Here is a 22,975-nt window from a genome sequence, read left to right as displayed (position 1 = left end):
AAAACTTTATTTTCCATATTCAAACCAAAAATATTCCAAAATGATTGAAAATAAGGAGACATTATTAAAATATCACCGATTAATTTAGAAAAGTCATCACCGACTTCTTTGGCATAAGCTAGAATTTTCTATATAACTAGTTTGCTAGAATTTAATAATTGGTGCTTAGAATCTTCCACAATAAAAATCTACATCATTTGTAGTTAAGAATTATTTAAAAAGAAAAAATCTAGATATTATTAGAGAAAGATCTAGATACTAAAACAAAAAATAATTATTGGTCGAAGATTTTTTAGACCTCTACCACCTTTTCGCTAGTATAAATAGGCTAGTTCATTTGTGTTGTATGTGTCCAAAAAGCAAATAAGTAATTCTTTCCTTAAGCTTTGTGAAAGTTTGCTTCTTATTAATACAATTTTATTTGGTGTTTTGAGTTAGTATTATTTTGGTTGCCTTTCCCGTTATTATTTTTGGTGTTATAAATTATTAATCAATCTTGAAGTTTATCACTGCACTAATATCCAGAGCCTAGTTGTGGTGGTAGTTGTTGTAGCCGTAGTATTTTGTGGTGTTCATTTACAAGTGTGGGGCATCGTTACTCTGCTGGAATTAACAGTCGGGGACTGTTGTTGAAGCAAGATTTACAAGCAAGGATTGTGATCGTGATTGGTCAGGGACCGTCGTGCATTGGTTAGTGTTAGGAACACCAGTACCTTATGGCGGATTTTTTTGGAGTTGCTAATAGGATCGAGAAGCTAAATAGCAACAATTACGGGAACTGGAGTACCCGTATGAGATATTATCTCATAAGTCAAGACTTATAGGATATCGTCGGAGGAGATAATACTACACCACCAGTTGGGGATGCGAAAGCTCTGAAAGAGTGGGAGACAAAATGCGGGAAGGCGATGTATATGCTGACGGTTGCAGTAGAAGATGAGCAGATGCAACGGATCAAGTCGGCTAAAACACCAAAGAAAGCGTGGGACATCCTCGAGTCTGCTTTAGCCAAGAAGAACGAAGCAAAACTACAACGGTTCGAAAATGAGTTGTTCTTAATCTCGCAATAGAACCTCACTATAAGTCAATACTTTTCTAAAGTAAAATCTTTATCTGAAGAGATTTCGAAATTAGATCCAGACAACGAGATCAACGAGACAAGGATGAGGAGGATCATCATCCATGGTCTAAGACCTGAATTTAAGGGTCTTGTGACTGCTACTCGTGGTTGGGCTACACAACCAACCTTAGACAAGTTAGAGAATATCTTGTCCAATGAAGAGACTTTGGACGAAAAAATGTCTAAAGTAGCTTTGAAGGATGATGAGAAAGCTCTCTTTGCTAAAAAGAGGGGATTTTGAAATGTTGCGAGAGTATATGGTGGAAAAGAAAGAAGCAATCAACAAGGATGGAGAAAGCAAAAGTGGAGACCATCACAGCAAGGGGGAGCAAGGCCAGGACAAGGGAAAGACGACTGGCGAGACAGTGATCGTTGCTATAAGTGCAACAAAAGAGGACATTTTGCCCAAGAATGTCGAAGCAGATGAGTAGAAGGAAACACAGCATCAACCCAGAACAAGCAACAAAGTGAAGAGGAATGAGATATTCACAATTTCTTTGTTCAGGGGGAAGAATATTCACCACAGAAGCCAGTAGAGATGATGATGAAAGGACCCAAGTAGGAGTCATCATTAATAACTATAAGTAATAGAATCAACTATGATGATAATTGGATAGTTGATTCTGGAAGTTCTAATCACATTAGTCACAGCAAATAACACGAGATTGACAATAGCTCACATTGGAAAGACAACCATTGTTTCTCCCTCCAGTAAGGAGAAAAAGGAGTTACAGATGGTTTACCATGTGCCAAGGATGAAGAAAAACTTGCTCTTTGTATCACAAATAGCAAGTGCAGGTAATTATGTGGTGTTCAGTCCTGATAATGTTAAGGTTTATTGTAACCTTAAATTAATCGAAGATCCAATAATAGAAGGACGGCGAGTAGAATCAATCTCTGTCATGTCAGCACAAGAAGCCTATGTTGACAGAATAAGGAAGAGTGAGATAGCTGACTTGTGGCACGCTCGTCTAGGACATGTTAGTTATCACAAGCTTAAGGTGATGATGAAGAAGTCCATACTTAAAGGGCTTCCTTAGTTGGAATGCCAAGAAGACACTATATGTGCTAGATGCCAGTATGGAAAAGCTCACCAACTTCCCTTTGAAGAGTCAAAACATAGAGCCAAGGTGCCATTGGAGTTAATACATTCAGATGTTCTTGGATGGATCAAGCAACCTACAAACAGTAATATGAGGTACATGATTACTTTCATCGATGACTACTCGAGATATGTTTGGGTAGATTTCATGGTAGAGAAGTCGAAAGTTTTTGAAAAATTCAAAGGTTTTAAGAAGAAAGTTGAAAAAGAAGTCGAAAATAAAATTAGATGTCTTCGCATCGACAATGGTGAAGAGTACACGTCTGACGAATTCACTAAATATTGCCAAGAGCAAGGCATTCGAAGGCAATTCACATGTCCAAGAACACAACAGCAGAATGGAGTTGCTGAGAGAAAGAATAGATACTGGTGGAGATTTGCAGGAGTTTGCTCCATGCAAAGAATGTGCCGACTAGATTTGGGGCAGAGCACATGAAGACAGTTGTGTACGTCACCAACAGACTACCTCAAGCAAGACTGGAGTTTACATCCCCATTCCAGAAACTGTGGAACATTAAACCAACTGTAAGTCATTTTCGTGTTTTTGGATGCATGTTTTATGTCTTCGTTCCGGATGAACTTCGAAGCAAGTTTGACAAAAAGGCACTTCGCTGCATATTCGTTGGTTATGATGAGCAAAGAAAAGGCTGGAGATGTTGTGATCCTATAACTAACAAGTGTCATATTTCACGAAATGTGTTCTTTGATGAGGCATCATCTTGGTGGTCATCTCAAGCAACCCTGTTACCAGACTCAAAAGAAATTCAAGAAAAAGTTGAAAAGAAGATAGGAGAGGGAGAGTTCATCCCAGAGAAAGGTCAAGCAGAGTCATCCAGAGTTCAAGAGAAATCAAAAGGCCTATGGAAGATAGGTGCATACGAACAACAGCAGCCAAGTCAAGAAGAACAAGATCCAGATTATGCTCTACTTTGGCGATCGGGTCAAGAAAGAAGGCCTAATCCAAAATATGCAAATGCTACTATAGTAGAGATAAAGAAGCCAACAACTTATGAAGAAGCATCAAAGAAGATGGAGTGGACTATTGCGATGGAAGAAGAAATTACTGCTTTGGAGCAAAATCAAACATGGGAATTAGTGCCAAAACCAAGAGACGTGAAACTCATCTCTTGCAAATGGGTCTATAAAATCAAAACTCGCCCGGATGGATCAATTGAGCGATACAAAGCAAGATAGGTTGCTTGCGGATTTTCTTAGCAGTATGGCTTGGACTATGATGAGACATTTAGTCCAATTACCAAGATCACTACTATGCATGTATTACTAGCTTTAGCAGCTAGTAAGTCATGGCCTTTGCGGCAGATGGATATGAAGAACGCATTCTTACATGGTGAAGTTGATCGTGAAATCTACATGGAGCAACCACTAAGGTTCAGAAGTCATGAGAATCCTAACTATGTGTGCAAGCTAAGGAAAGCTCTGTATGGTCTAAAACAAGTACCGAGGGCTTGGTATGTCAAGATTGTAGAATTTCTTGCTAAAAATGGATATGTTATGGCACTAGCAGACTCCAGTTTGTTTGTGAAAGATTGGGAAGGAAGACTAGCTATAGTGCTAGTATACGTTATTGATTTAATAGTCATTGGCGACAACATCGAAGAGATTCAACTCATCCGAGAGAATTTGGCTACTCGTTTCAAGATGAAAGAGCTAGGAAAGCTCAGGCATTTCCTTAGATATGAGATAAAAGAAGCCAAGGAAGGTTTGTACCTCGGACAACAGAATTATACAAGAGATCTGCTGAAGAGGTTTGGAATGATGGAATGCAAGCCGATATCTACCCCAATGGATGCTAATGTCAAGCTATGTGCTCATGAAGGGAATGATCTCGAATACGCTACTATGTATAGACAACTAGTGGAAAGTCTAATCTATCTCACTATGACACGGCCGGACATTTCCTTTGCAGTTGGAGTAGTCAGCCGATTTATGCAGAAGCCTAAGAAACCTCACTTGGAAACAGTTCGAAGAATATTGAGATATGTCAAAAGTACAATTGATTATGGGATCTTATACAAGAGAGGTGAAATTATCAAGTTAGAAGGATATTGCGATGCTGATTATATAGGAGATCACGACACTCGGCGCTTGACAACAGGCTATGCATTTAGTCTTGGTTCAGGAGTAATCTCTTAGTGCAACAAGAGACAACCTACAGTGTCACTTTCCACAACAGAAGCTGTGTATCGGGCAGCAACAATAGTAGCTCAGGAAAGTGTTTGGTTGTCGCAGCTTATGAACAGTCTGCATCAACCCATCGACTATCCGATTCCGTTGAATTGTGATAATTATTCGGCTACACAAATGGCTGAGAATCCGGTATTTCATGCGAGAACAAAACCCGTGGATGTTCACTATCACTTTATCAGAGAGAAGGTTCTACAAGGAGAGATTAAAATGAAATATATCAAGACGGAGGATCAACTAACCGATATCTTCACAAAGAGTTCAAATGCAAATAAATATGAATATTTTCGCCAACAGTTGGGAATGATGAAGAAAGAGAAATTAATCGTTGAGGGAGAGTATTAAAATATCACCAAGAAATTAATCGTTGAGGGAGAGTATTAAAATATCACCGAATAATTTAGAAAAGTCATCACCGACTTCTTTGGCATAAGCTAGAATTTTCTATATAACTAGTTTGCTAGGATTTAATAATTGCTGCCTAGAATCTTCCATAATAAAAAATCTACATCATTTATGGTGTTGAATTACTTAGAAAGAAAAAATCTAGATATTATTAGAGAAAGATCTAGATACTAAAATAAAAAATAATTATTGGTCTAAGATTTTTTAAACCTCCACACCTTTTCACTAGTATAAATAGGTTAGTTCCTTTGAGTTTTATGTGTCAAAAAAGCAAGTCATTCTTTCCTTAAACTTTGTGAAAGTTTGTTTCTTATTAATACAATTTTATTTGGTATTTTGTGTTAGTATTATTTTAGTTGCATTTCCCGTTATTATTTTTGGTTTTATAAATTATTAATCAATCTTGAAGTTTATCACTGCACTGATATCCAACAGACATAACCATCTCGGCCTGGGGCTTTCACAGATGCCTCTGCTTAAGAGAAGGTTTAACTTCCTCCCTTGTGAACGGTTGAAGTAGTTGTTCGTTCATGTCCCTTGAAATCTTTGGCTTAACTATTTTCATAATATCTGAATAGTTCTGAGGTACCGTAGTCGAGAATAAATTCATAAAATATGTCATTATTACTCGAGCTATATCACCTTCATCCTCATAAAAAAAAAAAACACCTTGATCATTTTTTATTTTTGAAATCGTTTTCCTCTTATTGTTGAAATTCTTTTTGGAATGAAAGAATGACCTGTTCTTATCCTCTTCTTTCAACCACAACATATGGGACCAATGTGCCCACATGGTCTCTTCTCGACATAATAATTCTTTTAAGCGATTCTCAATCGCTGGAGCTGAATACAGTCGGAAGTCTGCTGCTCCCCTTGCAGTATTTTTTTATCTTCGTTATATTGTTATTTTTTTTTCTATCAATTTTTTGTACTTTTTTCGTCAATAAGTTATTATATTGTCCTTGTATTTTATAAAATTGACTATTTTATCCTTACATTTTACCGAAATTAATTAATTCGTCCCTTTATTAAGTAGAAAAGTATGAAAAAATGATAGAAAGATATAAAAGTATAATGCAAGTAAGAGATAGGAAAAAAATTATGTATTTTAAAAAATGTATAATAATATAGGGGCAAAGTTAAATATTTTGATAATATACAAAGATAAAATAGCATTTTTTTTCAATTAAATAATGCAAAAATATAAGTACTTCCCAATGGGAATCAAGACAATTTCCCAGAATTCTCTCAAAATAATAAGAATGATGATTTTCAAGACATAGAAACAGCTGGTCATCCCGCCGAGGTATATTATAACATTAACAAATCCTTAAATTATATTTAAATCTTTTTATATTTGAAAAATAGCTATAACATTTCTAATCTGAGTTTTTTTTTTTTTTTTTTATTTAACAAGTGAGTTCTTTAGTTTCCCATTAGTTATGCACATTTTTGTGAGCAAAATGTACTGACTTTTTGGTTGAAAATAACTAATTTTTTGGAAGGCTTGATAATGAAAAAAAATACTAAGAATGTCGTCATTATTTTTCAAATATAGAGAAATTTAAATATTAATATAGACATAATTTAGGGATATATTTTATCCTCCTGCAAATTTACAGTAATTCTCTCGAAAAAAAAGTTTTCAATAATGATATTTTGAAGACATTGATAATAGCAACCAGCGGCTTCAATGCAGTTAAAATGAAGAGAAGCCAAAATTTGAAAAGAAAACAAAAGGGCAATGGAAACGCCAATTATAATTAGAAAAAGGAACACTGAAATAGGCAATTTCAATGCAATTAAAAAAATATATAAAAAAATACAGAGTTGCACAGCACGTAAGAATCAACGATCAAAAACCTAGTGATTTCTTGCATGCTTTAGATTCCGTTTGTTTCCATAAAATAACTTACAGGAAAATATTTTTCACAATTTTTCGTTATTTAGGGCATTTAGAAAAATAAATCAACGGAAAATATTTTCCTGATCAATGGAAAATTAAATCATTTTTAAGAAAAACAATTTCCCATTTTTTAAAGAGTAAACATTTTTTGGACATTGACAAATCTTATAAATTCATATTTTTTAATTTATTAATCATAATAGTCACTATCACCAGTCACCATTTACCACCAACCACTACCACCGGCTATCACTACCGGCCACCGGCGGCTTTCATAATTCACATTTTTTTCATTCTTTTCATATTTAAGAATAAAATTTTTATTATTAATAATATTTTTTTATAGTATTATTGAATACAGACTTTAATATTTTTAACTAATTTTCAATATTACAACCAAACAACGGAAAGTAAGTCATTTGAAAAATATTTTTTGACGAAAATATTTTCCAAAAAAATATTTTTTAGCAAGTTATTTTTCCGCAAGTTATTTTATAAAATAAACGGAGACTTAATTTCTTTTCGTTTCTTTTCTTTTTGTTTTCCTTTTTCCAATAAAAGTATGACTTGCATTTTAATAATAATAATAATAATAAAGAACGCAAGAAACCACCAATAAACCTAGTTGTTTTTCGCATGTTCTGCAACTTTTAACTTTTTCCCATACTTTTTAAGGAAAATGAAATAACTTGAAGCAGGTAAGAGCTAAGTGTTGAATAAACTTTAATATAGTCCAGATCTATTGTTCATAGAATTTGTTTGACAAGAATATACAATAATCGGAAGCGTACCTTGATCCATAACGGCAGATCTATGTTATAGGTTACCTCGTTGGGACAATTCGATTCTCACCGTAACAGCAGATCTACGTTTCTTCACTCTGGCCTTTTGTCCGTAAGTGCTCTCTTAATGGTCAGAGAATAATCAACAGCTGCAAGAGTTTCTTTTATGAGCTCTTTCAAACAAACTATTTCCGTATGTGTTTGAGGGAGCTGTCACACTCTCTTGTTTCTGTGTTAACCCTAATCTGTTGATTCCTTTATCTTTTATAAGGCAGAGGAAGGGTATTAAAACCCTAATTGGCTCTTATCCATTAAGCCCAATAACCATCATCTTGGGCCACCTTAATTAGAACCAGCCCTTTAATCACATGGGCTACATACAGATTATTAAAATAATCTAACACTAAGAAGTCACTTACACAACTAGCTTTTCTTTTAAATCAGAAGTGGAGATGTGGGTAGTTGAACAATATTATACAAAATGTGTAAGAGCTAAGAAGTCACTTACACACCTAGCATTTTCTTGTGAATCAGAAGTGGAGATGTGGGTGGTTGAACAATATTATACAAAATGTGTAAATGAAATATTCTACTATAATTGTAATTAGGGGCCACCATTCCACGGTTTTTGGAATCGGAGCCCCCGGTTCGGAACCGGTAAGAATTGGAACTAAAACCGTGAAGAACCAGAACCAGTCGAAACTGGATCTAGAATCAGGAGTCTGCAGTCCGGTTCCAATTCCAACTTTTGAAGAACCATGAACCAGTGATTCTGACAGTTCATACTGTTGGTTCCATCCGGTTCCAATAATTTTTTTTATGTTTTCAAATATTACCTTTTTTCAAAACAAATAAATTAAGTTAAGCCTTTTTTAATTTTTTTTTTCTTTAAGTTTTTCTAAAAATTATTTCATAAATGTTTAAATTTTAAATTTTCAACAAAAAAAAATATTTTATAATTTTTGATTTTATAATTATGTGATTCGCTGGAAAATCAATCGAAGAACTGCACGGAACCGTCGATTTTGGAATCGAAACCGTAACCGTTTGATTCCAAACCATAACCGGAATCGTTAGTTTTCGATTCAGTTTCGGTTCTAAATTTTTTAGAACCGAAACCGGCGATTGCGGAACCGTGGCCATCTCTAATTGTAATATAAACTTTTAATCTAAATAACTATTGTACATTATTTCATTTTTAAACAAAATAAAAATAGAAACTTAAAATATGTAAGAAATCGCAAGTAAATTAACTTTGTATATGAAAATGGGTAAATTCCACGTCTTATTGATTTGGGATTGAGGGCAGGGGTTGGAGATTGGGTGATGACTTGATTTTCTTTTTGGGCACCTATTAGGATTTTAAAATGTGCATTTATAAATTAAGGACTAAAGGATTAGATCTAGGGATTGGGTTGAACTTTGTTCTGAAACAACTTCATTATATAAAAATAGAATTAAGTATATAAGTAGCATTGCAAGCAGTTTGTACGGTAAAGTGTAATACAAATTATTCACTTGTATTTATTTTAATATAAATAAAACTTATACTTTAATATTATATAGATAAAAAATAAGTATACAACGAGCATAGTTAACGTGCAACACACGCCATACAAAAGACTGGTTTAATTTTAAAAACATCAATTTATATTTATTTTTTATGTATATAAATAAACAAAACAAACAAACTTTGCACTCCGTGCTATTAGGTATGTGTGGAATGGACTTTAAAAATGAGAAAGATTCTTCCCTCTCTGTCTCTACTAATATGATTACCCCTTTCTTTTTCTTTGTCATTTTTCTTTCAGTTTTTCTCTAATTTTTAAAATATTAATATAATAATATTATTTACTATTTAGATAGAAAACTACATATATTTTTAATCCTTACATCCCCTACAGTTTATTTTCATTGATCCAACTATTTATTGATACTGTTAGTCAAAATTTTTAATGTATCGTACACCTATTGTATCATATTACAAATCACGTCAAACATGCATGTAATAATATGAATCAGCATATTATTTATCATGTCAAAAATGCATATGAATTATGTTAGCCGCCTTTATTGAAAACAAATAAAAAAAAAATTTTTTTGCTCAATCCCACATCGAGGAGATGAGCAAAAGAGGGTGGTAGGTTTGGTTATAAAAGGAAGCTAATGTTTAGCTTTCTAAATACACCAAAATACACTATAAATACTTGAATGTGTTTTATATTAGGGATTTAGAGTAAGTCTCTTGGAGTCCCTTGGAGTATAAAATATTTGGAGTGTTTTGAGGGTGTCGGGTAGAAAAATATTTTGTAATTGTGGTTGTAACAATTTGCCACATAGTGAATATTTTTCTTGATTGTCGTTTGACAACGAACGTGGTTTTTCTCCACTTGGGGAGTTTTTCACATTAAATTATCGTGTTCTCTTTAATTTCTCAGTCATTATTTTATTTTCTCATTTGTTCCTGCTTGAAGCCGATCCGAAGGATGGGAAAAATAGCGATTTTCCCAATAAGTGGTATCAGAGCCTAGTTGTTAGACGGAGCTTTTAGTGTTAAAATAATTTCTTATAATTTAAATTATAAGTATGCACTGTGGTTGCGGCTTAATCTGATCTTCCACATTAGAAATACTATTGTTAGAAATTATTTTATTTTAAAAGCAGGTGGAGTTTTGGAAGTCTTAAAGCGGGTGGAGCTTTGCTTTGGTGTGCTTGAGTACCGGTGGTGAAGGTCCTGATGATAATTATTGAAGTTATTCTAGTACGAAAGTTCAGATAATATACCGTGCACATAACTTCTGTCTAGAAGGCCGGATTTTAAGTGGGACCACTTGTGATCCCTCCGTCCAACTGAGATTTTACGTGGAATGGTAATATTGTCTAGGAGATCATTGTGATCTTTTCTGGGTATTGCCGAATCGGTTTACTTCATTAATTATTGGATTCACTGTTATAAGCACAAGTAAGCATGTCGGCTATGAGATGTGAGATTGAGAAATTTGACGGGAGAATGAATTTTGCACTGTGGCAAGTGCAAGTCAAAGACGTGTTGATTCAATCTGGACTGCATAAGGTTTTGAAGGGTAAACCAGTCAGCGGAAAGAATTCAGGAAAAGACAGTAGCAGTGGAGACTCAGAAAAATCCAAGATTAGCGATGAAGAATGAGAGGAGCTGGATATCAAAGCGGCAAGTCAAATTCGCATGTGTCTAGCAAAAAATGTTCTTGCTAATGTGCTTGGATTGTCCACGACAAAGGAGTTGTGGGAGAAACTGGAAGAATTGTACCAAGGAAAAAATATATCCAACAGGTTATATTTGAAAGAGCAATTTCATATGTTGAAAATGGCGGAAGGTACAAAACTGTCAAACCACTTGAGTGTTCTTAACGGCATCGTCTCTGAATTAGAAACTCTTAGAGTGCAAACCGAAGATGAAGATAAAGCTCTCCGACTCATCCTGTCACTTCCTTCAATATATGAGCACATGAAACCTGTTCTGAAATATGGTAGTAAGGAAGTGGTGTATGCGGATGTGGTTAGTAAGCTCATTACTGAGGAGAGAAGACTGAATGAAATGAAAAATAAATCATATGAGGATTCAGCTTTATCTGTCGGTACCAGGAAAAGAATAAAAGCTCCGGAAAGAGGAAGTGTCTGTTGGGGTTGTGGTCAAACTGGACAGGTGAGGAAGGATTGCCCGAACGGTGGAGCTGATTCGGCTAGAAGCTCTAACGTTGTTGCTGCCAATGTGATCTCCTGTGGCGAAGGAGATGATGTGATCTCTCTATAATTGAGAGAAGTGTGTCCTCATAGCATGATTGCTACCCGTTGAGATGCCATGGAAGAGGACAAATTATTTGTAGCTGGTCCACAAAAATGCGCAGGGCATTGGTTGACAGTTGATGCAAAGTGTGTGGTGGAAAAAATATGTCGATGGCTAATGAACTCTCGGAAAAGTCAACAGGAGGGTTGCACCATAAATTATTAGCGGGATCCGACATGGCCGATGGAAAATTCTTGGAGTCGGTAAAGTGGTTCCAAGTGGCGATACTCTTTTATGGTGGAGTATGATAATTCTTGACGATAAGAATTATGATTATCGGTAGCAGACAACGTGTGTTTTTTTTATTTTATTTTCAAGGTGGAGATTGTTAGCCGCCTTTGTTGAAAACAAATAAAAAAAAAATTTTTTGCTCTATCCCACATCGAGGAGATGGGCAAAAGAGGGTGGTAGGTTTGGTTATAAAAGGAAGCTAATGTTTAGCTTTCTAAATACACCAAAATACACTATAAATACTTGAATGTGTTTTATATTAGGGATTTAGAGCAAGTCTCTTGGAGTCCCTTGGAGTATAAAATATTTGGGGTGTTTTGAGGGTGTCAGGTAGAAAAACATTTTGTAATTGTGGTTGTAACAATTTGCCACATAGTGAATTTTTTTCTTGATTGTCGTTTGGCAACGACCGTGGTTTTTCTCCACTTGAGGAGTTTTTCACATTAAATTATCGTGTTCTCTTTAATTTCTCAGTCATTATTTTATTTTCTCATTTGTTCCTGCTTGAAACCGATCCGAAGGACGGGAAAAATAGCGATTTTCCCAACAAATTAGATAATGACATTAAATTATGATGTTTTTGTTGTGATGTGGGGTTTGTGTGTATATATATATATATATATATATATATATACACAATAGATAGCCACGTTTTACTCCACAAATTGGTTATATCGAAAAGACTCGAAGTCGATATCTCTCAAAAACCAATCAATCTATATTAGATTGTCTTATTCCACATATACTTATACATTTTATTTATTTCAATTTATGATATATTATACTTATGGCATATTTATATTTTAAATTCATTTTTTAGAACTCAAATTCGTTCCATGCATTAAATTATCATTTAGAAATAGTATTGAACCTAAAAAGAAAATAAAGTTAGACAAAAAGTCCAAGACAAGAGATAAGAAAAGTTGAGAGATCTAGAACCCACTTATGGATTGAACCATTGAAATTGAAAATTTTTATTAAAACGAGAGTATTTCTGACCATACACTTGAAAAAAAAAATAAAGTTAGAATTTTTTTAAAAAATCTTCAGTTTCATTTGTTTGGTCCATAAGTAACTTCATAAATCCGGTTTAAACAAGTTTTTTCTATTTTGAATAGATATTATCGGCTAAAGCATTAAAAATACCCAAACTTTGGAAAATATCTTGAATGATGTTTCTTTTATCTAGCCAATGTCTTTTTTTTTTTTTTGTTATTGGAAAAAGTTTATTGGGAATTATTTTCTAATATCAGAATTTCAATTTGCAGACTTTTATGTGGGAACATTCGGGTAAATTTCACCGGTTACACTTCTCCGCTTTATAACATTAATGTATCTAAAATTTGATTTGTTATACAAAAATATCAAAACTTCTATTGCAGTAAAATCATTTGTTGCACGCCAAAATATAATTTGATGGTAAGTGTATATATGACCTGATAATAAATTCAAATTTAAATTTCTCTTTTTCGACACTAAAAAAAAATCCAGATTTAAATTTTTTTATCGGAAGAAAAAAAAATCTTCTGTTGGTTTTTCTGTTAGAAATAGGTTGTTATGAAAATGTTTTTGAAGCATTGAAAACGCAAAAGTAGTCATGTCAGCCTGAGCCAGTCTTTGACTATCTCTCTCTCTCTCTCTCTCTCTCTCTCTCTCTCTCTCTCTCTCTCTCTCTCTCTCTCTCCCTGCCCTAAGTTGTTCATTATACAAAATGAGAGAAAAAAAATTAAATATGGATAAAAAAAATTAAGAATCGATGCTATTAATGAATTTCATGACTAAAGAAAAATATACAAAATAAAAATATCACCGGCATTCCATCATCCTCGTGTAATTTCAAGGATTTTTCTTTTAATTATGGATATGTATTAATCTATTTCCAATAATAACTCAACCACTTCTAATAAATAACATAATACTTCCTTAATTTCATTTTGTTTGTTTGTTATTCCTTTTTTGGATGTTTCAAAATATTTACAAGATTTTTAAATTTAGACATATAAATAATTATTTTTCTATAATAACCTTTATAATTGTTTACTGAATGATGAACTTTTAGTATCTCAATGAGTTATTAAGGGTAAAGAAGGGTAAAATAACTTTTGTTAATTAAATTATTAATATGCATATTTTATTAAATTATGCAAACAAAATGAAACGGAGGGAGTAATATAAAACAAAAGGTGACAAAATAAGCCAATTTTTACAAAGAAGGGATTTTTAATACATAACCCTACAAACAAAAGAAATATGTAATAATTTCTAAAATAAAAAGACAGAAACACAATAATTAACAAACTGAAAAATACAAGAGAAGAAAAGAAATTCAAAAGTTAGACTTCTATCATCACAGTAATTGAGTTTAAATTTGATATATACACACCAAAAATATTTAACATCAAATTGAATTTCCTTTTCAAGTTGAAGGTAATTTGAATTGATTTTCTTTCCTTTTCACTTTAATGTCTTAGGGCCCGTTTGGTTCAATAGTTTATACCAGCCGATAGCCGATAGCTGATAGCGGTTACTGATAGTTGGTGGCTGATGATTGATAGCGATTAGTTGATCATTGTTCTTGTTTGGTAAAATTTTAATAGCGGTTACTATTAAAATATAAAATAAATATTATTTGCATAATTATTTTTATATATTATGATGTGTAATGTATATATATATCTATTTTTAATTTAAGGTGAATATACTAATTTTTATTTTAATGTATTACATAAATAAAAAATTAAAATTTTAAAATAATATTTAAGAAATTTTTTTAATAATTATAAACAAAATTATCATAAAAACATTAATTTGGAAAAAAATAATTTTATTAATAATTATTTTTTGAGGTAAATGAAGTTCAAAATCATATAAATATGAATCTGTCACCGGTTGTTACGAAAAAGCTCCTAAAAGTAGTTAAGTAGTTTATTGAAATAACAGCTGGTTGAGACTTCTATCAACCATTAGCTGCTGATTAAAAAACTTACAAAACAGTTACAACTTAGCTATTGAATACAAAATAACTATCAACTGCATGAATTAACTAAACTAAACGCAACTTTATTTTACTCTTTCCAAACTTAACTTTGCATTTTTATTAACTTCAATTTTTATCATTGGTTTTCTTTCATCATCCTTTTTCTTTTATTATATATTCTTTTATTTTTATACCTTAAACCTCTATTATATGGCAACAAATTAAAAAAAAAAAAAAAGAGTTTGTCATTCAGAAAATATGTTTTTTTAAGGATAGAAAAGTATGTTTCAAAAGCTTTTATATATAATTTATGTTAAGTCGATCGTCTATCGAAGTTGTCCTACACTGTCCCATATGCATGCAAAATTAGAAGTGATTTGGCTAACACATTAGTTTCTGACATGTTATATGAATTTTTTATGTAGTTCGTTATTTTTTAGGAGAATTACTATTTCATCCCTCAAGTTTGGTCAAATATACTACTCGGTCCTCGCTTTTCTTTAAATAAATGATTATATGTCCTTAACTTTTATTATCATCCAATACTTTAGTCCTTTCGTCTATTTGAACAAGATTTACCGTTAGTTTGTATTAAAAAGTCAAAAATGCCCTTTATTTCATCTAAGAAAAAAGAAAAAAAAAAAACACAATACAGACAAAGCTGTATAAAAATAAATCCAAAAAATTTAAAATCTTTAAGAACACAAAAAGCCACAATTTTGAGAAGAAATTTTATGGACGAAGCTATTAAAATGTCCTAAAATTTGTTTAGCTATAACTTTTGACAATATCATATGGTAATGAAAATACAGAGAACTAGTTCAAAAAAAATTAAGAAAATACATAAAGAAACAGGAGGAATTCAAGATAGATACAAATAAGAATTAGAATTATAGAGTGCTTTCTCAATCGAATTACATCTTTCTTATTCTTTTTTGTTTTCATTCTTCAAATCTAAACCAAATAAATAACTATTTTGCAAACGAAGCGAACAAAATTGTTCTCTCTTTATAGGTGACAAGATGAAGCAAATAAGATTCAAAAAATGAAATTAAAGAGTTTGTATCGGAATCAAAAGCAAATTGAAAATGACCCATTGATTTCAAAACCTCTTAACTCCAACAACTACCCATTGAAATGACCCATTGGTTCCACCCGACCTGAATAATCCAAATTTGAGATCTGGATCCTCGAGACTCTCTATCCAACATTGAGTGGAGATGTCAGTAGCCAATCTAAGCAAAGCCTTCATTGTTTGGGTCGGGTATTGTTATGAAACCGAGCAAGATTGATAATGTTTTGCTCATGTATAAAAAGAATTGAGTAGAACACTGAATTTTCAATCTCAAATGAGAATTTGTTTAGGTAACTTTTTTTCTTTCAATTGCTCATTTAATTTCACCTCTAATATGACTCTCACTCTAATATCTTATTTTGATAAGATCACTAAGTGAGATGAAGAAAACGAAGGTTGAGAAAGATAAAAAGCAAAGAAGGTTGAGGAAGGACAAGAAGGAAAAAAGGTTGAGAAAGGGGTTTTAGTCATAAAAAATTCTCTCTCCTTTGATTGTATTCTAGTGCTTTGACTCACAGTAAAATAGTAAAAGAATAAATGGAAGGACTAAAGTATTGGATGAAAGCAAAAGTTAGGGATGTATTTATATATTTTGAAAAAGTAAACGAGGACCAAGTAGTGTATTTGACCAAAATCAAGGGACAAAATAATAATTCTCCTTTTTTTTTTCCTGTCATGGAAATAAATTTCAGTAATGGTTTCTAACTCCACATAAAGCATGGGTTTACAACTAGTCAAGTTTGATGGGAGAATCGACCACATATCCATAATTTGCAGATTCTCCGTACCATCATCACCCATACATTTTACTTTAAGATGAGGCTTGTCATGTAACATTTCCCTTCACAACATATATATTCTCTAGCATCCACCTTTCATGTATATATATATATATATATATATACATTAAATTCAATAAATAAATTTTAAAATAATAAAATTATTTGATAAATTAAAAATAAATACATTTAATAAATAAAAAATAAATTGAAATACCTTATCGTTTATAGTTAAAATAATATTCTTGTCATTAAATTTTAATTTTGTTATCTAAATATTAAAAAATGATATATAAAGAATCATATTTTAAAAATTAATATTCATTAACAATAATTATCTATATCTATATTTTAAGTTTGAATTTTTATTTTTTTATTAGATCACTTAAAATAATTTTTAATTTGAAAAATTATTATTTATTTAAAATAATGAACTATATTTTTATTTGAATATTTGATTTTTTTTTAGTTTTAGATTGAATGCTTAATTTTTTTTGTATCCATTTATATATAATCGTTATATATTTATTATTATCATCTTTATACATGAATTTTTTTTGTATGTTTTTCAAATTTATAATTCTACAAAAATAATTCAACTAATATTTACTGTCTAGGACTTTTATATTTTATGCATTTATCCTATTTTAATTTATATATATTATTTTTTTATTTACTTTTTCATTTCTCTGAAGTTGTCAGATTTATTTTTTTTAGAAATATTTATTTTTATATATACAATAAACAAGTAACTTCTAATACAATGTATAATAATAAAGTAAAAAAGCAAGCTGCGCAATGCGCAGACTTCCACCTATTTTAAATATAATTGTGGTTGCAGAGTGTTTAAAGAGAATTATTATATTAAAGAAGAGTAAGGGAAGGAGAAAATTGATAATTGTCTCATAATTTTTTCTCTTTTGGTATATCTATATAGGGAGAAATAAGAAACCATTTAAAGATTATCATAGATGGAGTAGTGAAAAAAATCTCTCCACTATCTTCCTTGAGATACTCGAGGGTTAAGGGATATCTTAGAGATTCAACATTTTAAATATTTTAATTAAATATATTTTGGTATTATCAAGAGCCCTCCAAAGATGTTGGTCATTTATATCCAACACATATTATAGCTTAGTAAAATGTTTTAAGTGAGTTACTTAAATTTGAATCTATGAATTACTTAAGTCCAAATAGGTGGACTATTTAAGTCAGAACTTCAAGAATTGCTCAAGTCTATTTAAATGTTAAGCTGCTTAAGTTTGTTATTGACTACTTAAATTTGTTTGAATGGTGAGTTGCTTAAACTCAAATAGGTGGATTACTTAAGTTTAAATTTCAGTGACTGCTTAAATTCGTTTAATGAATGACTCTTCATTTGGCTATATTACATTTGGTTTTAATATAACTGTAAGTATTTTTGCAAAAAGCTCAGAAAGAACTAAGATAATCCAAATTTGCATAAAAGTGAACTATTAAAAATAGCAAATAAATTAATCAATAGAATTACCTTTTGTTGTCAAATGCAGAGAAACTAAATAAATATCTTTTTTCAGCAATATCATTTTAAATAAGTTAAATTGTATAACAAATTTCTACTCATTCTTAAAAAAGGAGATAAAAAGCTCATTATAAAAATAATAATAACAATTTTTTATCAGAAAATTAATTTATTTTATTAATATAAATCAAAAAAAAAAAATTTAACATTTTTCAGACAAACAAAGGACTACTCCTTTTCTTGAGTTAGAAAAAGAGAGTGAGTACATAAACAAAAAGAAATCCAAACCAAAACTAAATCTAATCTAAGAAAATATCTGCCACCTCAACTCTTTTCTTTGCAAGAGAATCAAGAAAATAATCCTTATTTCTCCTAATATGGCAGAAAATAATAATAATAATAATAATAATAATAATAATAATAATAATAATAATAATAATAATAATATAAAACGTAACAGTAGCTGCAATTTTTCTTTTCCAATTTACTATAAATGACCATCATCTGTTGGAGACAATTATCCATGCATGTTAGTCTCTCTTTTTTTGACTTTCTGGCATTGATTCTCTATATATTGAGTGTGGTCGATACTAATAAGATAGCTGAGTTTTGTAGTTTAGCTTACTTCCTTTGGCATTTTCGAAATTGGCTGCTTTGGTAAAAATAAGGCCTCCTGCTCCTGCTGTAGTAGTTGTTCATGCCTTATGGGAGTTGCATGACTCTTAAAGAGAGAATATTCAATTAGAACGAATTTTTAGCAACGGATTAGAAACGATTTAGCAACTTAATTGGACATAAATTATTTTGCATTTAGAAACGTTGGAAACGGTCAGGAACGAAATATTTAGAAACGGAAATATCGGTGCCAAAAGTCGCAGAAAGTCAGCGCGCGTCTTTTAGAAAATGATTAGGGATGAACTAGAAACCGATTTAGAAACGGATTAGAGACGGAATATAAAATGCGTTTCTAAAATAAGATGAAATTGCCAAAGTAAATAAAGTTTGAAATATTCTGATAAATTCCTTTAATAAATCCTCAAAAGAAAGTGATTGTTCATCCCTCAAAGCTTTCTTTTAATCACCCACTCCTCTAAAACACAATCTCAACATGCAATATTCACTAATATAGACTAATTATCATTAGAAATACAATAATTAGCAATTAAGCAAAACTTAGAAAACCAAATCCAGAACAAGGTTGAACTTTATTAGATCACTTTCAGATTCATAATATATGAAACTGAACTTCACATCACAACCATTTATTTGCTTCTCCAATTACATTTCAGAAACACAAAGCAATTGATTAATGCTTAAACAGCCACAGGATTGACTAAAAAGGTAGCCAGAATATCCTTCAGAGAAGTGTTGGAGTGGGTATAGCTATCTTCATCCTTGTACACAACATCCATTACACGTACAATGTTCAGAATGCACATTAGAATAGGTTTTGGAATATCAATTTCTTTCATCAGCTCCTCGTTCAAATTTTTCCAAATATTGGCAACTATTTTATTCAGCTTTTCGTAAGCTTCCTGCTTTGACACACCATATTGCTTCATACAACATTCTACTGCGGAAGCAACATGTCCTCTTTCTTGCTCAAACTGCATATATATTAAAAATTGCAGAATTTAATAATTCTCTAATTGGACTTCATTAAAATTACTGTACAGGTCCAAGTTCTATCCCTTCCCCGTTACCTAATAATCACTTATTTCTTACTCTATATGCGCCCTTAATGTGCCTTTGTACTGCATCGATTTATGAGTTTGAGTTTGAAGTCTGCTGAAATAGTAGCAGCATACTATCTGTATAAAAAAAATAGGACGGATACATATATAATAATAAATAGGGTGGATTTCCCTCATGTGTCTTTAAAGTGAAGTATTAAACTCTCTCAAGTCAGCACCTTTGCCTTCGAAGGCGAATGGAGATTAGTTGCATTTACCATGGATCGTAAAAATGGATACGGATATGGACAACTCATGGAAGTATAAAAAGAAACATTAAAGTGAAATAGCTATGATACCACTAATTTGGCATACCTCATGGGACATAATGTCATCTATGAGCCTTGCAAGACCTGATGCAGTATATAGAAGTTTAGGTTCAGTGAATAGCCAATCAAATACTTGCTTTGAAGCAACTTCACCCATCGCACAAAATGATAAGGTTATCAATATTGGATAAGTAGAACTAATCACAGCATTAGAAATGTATTCTTCAAATGTTGGCACATAATCATTGTTGAACCATCTTGCTTCAATTATGTAGGCTCCAACTTGCTTCTTCACCTGCAATTTCAGTCATCCATTTAAACGTCATTTGGTAAAATTAAATGCTACAAAATTTTTTTAAATTCATTTGGAATTTCGTGTTTCATATTTAGTTAATATGAACAAAAAGATTCATTTTACTGTTCTAAACATTGCGAAATCAAATTTTATAATTTATTATATCAAATACGGACAGCCGTAGGTCCATTTTGCGCAAAATCGGCCTAGAAATTTCGATTTCAAATCAGAATTAAAAACCAAAGGAGCTAGACAAGAATTAGACCTCGCCAGACCATGTTGAAAATTCTGTTCGGCAACAGCTTTTTAGCTAACTTTTAGTGTTTTAACAAAGTTAAAATTCTATTTCTATTGATTGTAGCTATCAATAACATAGCTTTTATAATAATTTTTAGAAGTTGAAGGCGTTTTTTATAAAGCGTTAAATATCTAATGTTTAGCATTTAGATTTTAATTAAATTTTTTTGATAATCATACTCCTTATATTTTTTTTCCTCCGAATTTAACTAATTAAACAACTAACATCATTTTTTATTATTTTAAGTTAAATAGTTCTTCTTACTGAATACTTTTAATTTAAACTCTTAGACAAACAGCTACGAGTTACAAGCTAATAGCTAACCGCTACTAAAATAGCTAATATTGTCAAACATACCCAAAATAAAAACAAATGCCGGAATTGGACCAAAACCAAAATGATCTAAGTTCTAATATTCTAGGACTGAAACTTATGATTCAGATTAATGATCTAGCAAGGGTTTAATTGTAAGCACTGCAAATTAAACTCAGGAAAAAAATGTAAAATAAAAATATTTTGTAATCATTTGTTTGGTAAGAAACGAAAGTTTTACCGCTTCTTTCGCATAATGAATACAGAAAGACCTTCCTTCCTTGGTTGTTTCTTCCTCTATTTCAGAATAAAAATCTAATAATGCTTGAAAATAAACCTTCATGTAATCTGGAAGTTGATCTTTCATGCTAATATCCCAGCTGAAAGTCAAATTACATTTAAAAAAAAAAAACAGATTAATTATAGTTCGTAAACCTTGCTTATGAACTAATTAGTAAAGGGATGTGTAAAATTAACAAATTAACCTTTCAATCACTTTGGTGAAAAGCTCAAGTTCCTCAATTGTGCCATGCACATCATAGATATCATCCATTACACACAGCATAGCCATAGCTTTAGACAGTACTTTTCTAGCAAAAACGAAGTGTGGCTCAGAAAATGTTCCTAATGCCCAAACGAACATTCGATCACTCTGTCTCGAGCGAAAGGTAGCTTTGTTGTGAAATCCAAGTCTATCCACCACCTGAAAATTCACAACTCAATTAATTTCTTTTCTTGTTATTTCTTATCTAAACGGTTCTGCAATGGAGATTCTTAATTATTTAAAATTGTTAATTACCGAACACTCCTTTAGTTTTGCTCGAATAAGCAATTTGGTCCTCAATTTTGTAAGATCAATAACTTTAGTCTATGTGATCTATTGATGGCTTAACACTTTAATTTTTGAGAAGGTAGAGTATATATATGGGCTAAAAATGATAATTCTGATCAAATATAAGGACCATAGTGCATATTAAGACAGATCTGAGGAGTAGTTTGTATTTAATCCTTTAAAATAGCTTACTTTGTGATCCTGCTCATATCCTTCTGATGCAATTTTTGTACTATATTGTAATCCAGTTTAGCCAGCTTCAACAGAGTTTCGCTGTGTTCCTCGCGTTGCTTGTAGATAGAGAAGTAATGCCAAGCCTCTTTCCTGGGTAAGCCCCTACGCACAGGCCACCTTAAGGCATGGCTAAGTTGATCAGAAAGAGCAGAACTCAATTGGGTTGCGATAAGGTGAGTTTTAGTGAACTCAAAAGCTTCATCTAGTATGGTTTCTCCTTGTATACTGAGATATGAAGCTTCATATAAGCTTAACAAACCTTGCACATCTTTGATTACATATTCCTTAAAGTTACCTTCTGAATCCTTGAACTTGTTAAAAACATCTGTCCACCCGCAAAAAGTTGAAACATTATAACCCTCTTCTCATAATGTTATATTTTATTTTCTTTCTTTTGTTTTTTTCAAGGATTGGAAGTAGGGGGACTTACCAGTTGAAACATTATAACCCTCTTGTCTTAGTAGCCGAAATCGAAGAGCAACAGTATAAAGATCGTCATCATCATTCAGATTTTGATAAGTAGTATAAATTTGTTTTAATGCTTTTCTATTTGTCCTTCAAAATGTTAAGCAATGCCTAGTCGTTGAATTGCATCGATCAAGTTGAGTTGCTCTGCAGGTTTACCAGCAGCCGAGCTAAGCATTTCCCGCACTTCTTTTTTAAGAACTTCGGCTTCTTCACTCCAAACGCTCACTATCTGCAGAAAATCTTAAGAAGCAAAAATCATACTATTTCTAAAGAATCAAACCATTTCGTAGAAGTTAATTGATTTTGAACATTTATTTTGAGAAAGTAAAAATAAATTGCCAGTTGCTTTACATTATTGTCCGATACATGCTTGATGAAGTAGTCACCCCACACGGGTGGGTGAAACTCTGCTGTTCGACGAACCTGAGCTCTTTGCGTAGCAGCTTGAAGGGCCATTTTTTTTTTTTTATGTTTTGTGTTTTGGAATTGAGAAAGAAGGCTGACAAGATAAGTAATAGCGTCGTGAAATGACTTGGTGTTTCAAGGCTTTGGGACTATATATAGAGAGAGTGTGTGAAGCTATATATAGTTTTGAAAAATAAATGGGAACTTATGAGAAGTTAAAATT

General features: G+C 31.8%; 1 pseudogene; it reads right to left on the bottom strand.

Moving 5' to 3' along the window:
• Nucleotides 1–19,219: 19,219 nt before the first annotated feature.
• Nucleotides 19,220–22,803, bottom strand: LOC105640126 (putative terpene synthase 3; annotated as a pseudogene).
• Between the last annotated feature and the right edge of the window lie 172 nt (nt 22,804–22,975).

The sequence above is a fragment of the Jatropha curcas genome, chromosome 9, assembly GCF_041381405.1.
Source record: "Jatropha curcas cultivar XTBG-Jc1 chromosome 9, XTBG_Jcur_1.0, whole genome shotgun sequence".
NCBI lineage: Eukaryota > Viridiplantae > Streptophyta > Magnoliopsida > Malpighiales > Euphorbiaceae > Jatropha > Jatropha curcas.
Note: the sequence above shows the minus strand (reverse complement) of the source record. Positions and strands in the feature narration are given on the sequence as shown.